Source organism: Globicephala melas, chromosome 1 (genome assembly GCF_963455315.2).
Source record: "Globicephala melas chromosome 1, mGloMel1.2, whole genome shotgun sequence".
Taxonomy (NCBI): domain Eukaryota; kingdom Metazoa; phylum Chordata; class Mammalia; order Artiodactyla; family Delphinidae; genus Globicephala; species Globicephala melas.
The window spans coordinates 2,542,151-2,543,923 of NC_083314.1; the positions used below are offsets into that span (position 1 = coordinate 2,542,151).

Below are 1,773 nucleotides of genomic sequence, written 5' to 3' on the forward strand. Positions count from 1 at the left end.
TGTACAGGAGAGTGAGCAAACTTGTACCTCTGAGAAAAAGGAAATTAAACCTTGACTTGTCGCCCTGCTACCCCAGTTTCTCTTATGGTCTCTCTCCTTCCTTCCCCTTGTCTTCCTTCCTTCCACATCTCCTTTTGCCTGCGTCCTTTCTCATGTAGGCTCATGCCTGCCAGTTCTGATACCGTTAACAAAGCTGTGTATAGGTCCCAAAGTTTGTGATATATCTGTGAGCACTGATACATTTTACAGCACTGCTTAGAGGGAACCATATCTTTGCTCATTAGTGAATTTTGACAAGTGGTTTCCATATTTCATATTTTCCATATCTCCCATAGTCCATATTCCCCACAGAGACCAGGGTGAGAGCTGGTACAGTCTGATCAAAGTGACCAGTGAAAAAAATAGGGGAAAGTGTTTAAGCCTAAGGGGAATCCAGAGAGTTCTCTTGAGAAGCCAGAGCTTCCTGATTCCCTGTAAAGGCTCAGGGGTCCTGGGGGGGCGGGGCGGCTGTGGGTGACGAAAGCACCAGGCAATGTCAGCTCGATTCTGTGGGCAGCACGCAATACTAAAGAGATTTACTTCTTGAGGGTGTCCAAGCTGTTTTTTTTTTTTTTTAATAAAAGTTTAAATGTTTAATGGTGGTAAAAAGCACATAACATGAAATTTACCATCCCAACTGCTTCTAAGGATGCAGTAGTGTTAAGTATACCTACATTGTGGTGCTTTCTTCAGCAGCACATATACTAAAACGAACGATACAGAGAAGGTTAGCATGGCCCCTGTGCAAGGATGACATGCAAATACGTGAAGTGTTCCATAGTTTTTAGAGATTGTTGTACTGAGTGAACTAGGTCAGACAGAGAAAGACAAATATCATATGTCATTGCTTATATGTGGAATCTAAAAAAATGGTACAAATGAACTTATCTACAAAACAGAAATAGAGTCACAGATGCAGAAAACAAACTTATGGTTACCAGGGGGGCAAAGGAGGGAGGGATAAATTGGGAGTTTGGGATCAACATATACACACTACTATATATAAGATAGATAACCAACAAGGACCTACTGTAGAGCACAGGGAACTCTACTCAGTGGTCTGTAATGACCTAAATAGGAAAAGAATCTAAAAAAGAGTGGATATATGTATACATATAACTGATGCACTTTGCTGTACACCTGAAACTTAACACACAGCATTGTAAATCAACTCTACTCCAATAAAATTTTTTTTAAAAATATATTTACATTGTGCTTAAGTTCTTAAATAATGAGTCATGTAAGAATTCCATACTTTTACATTATTATTATTATTTTTTGGTTTAATCATTAGAATATGTGTTTCAGAAGTAATAAAAAAAGTCAAAAACCGTCTAATGTAAAACTGGTTTGATTGTACATATGTCTACAGATCTAGTCCTATGGTTGGTGGTTGATTAGTTTTTTGTTTTTTTTTTTGCGGTACGCGGACCTCTCACCGTTGTGGCCTCTCCCGTGTGGAGCACAGGCTCCGGATGCACAGGCCCAGCGGCCACGGCCCACGGGACCAGCCGCTCCGCGGCATGCGGGATCCTCCCGGACCGGGGCACGAACCTGCGTCCCCTGCATCGGCAGGCGGACTCCCAACCACTACGCCACCAGGGAAGCTCGGTGGTTGATTAGTTTTAAATGAGTCAATGAGAATACATAACTCCTTCTATTCATTTAACAAGCTTTTATGGAGCGCCCACTGTGAACACGCAGTGTTTAGACTCTGCCGATGCAGCAGTAAAC

At 41.9% G+C, this 1,773-nt stretch overlaps 1 non-coding gene across 1 annotated transcript; it reads left to right on the forward strand.

The window, feature by feature from the left end:
* Positions 1-719: 719 nt before the first annotated feature.
* LOC115846017 (U6 spliceosomal RNA) lies at positions 720-824 on the forward strand. Its single transcript, XR_004036745.1, has one exon. It is a non-coding gene; the product is annotated as a U6 spliceosomal RNA (small nuclear RNA).
* The last annotated feature ends 949 nt before the right edge of the window (positions 825-1,773 follow it).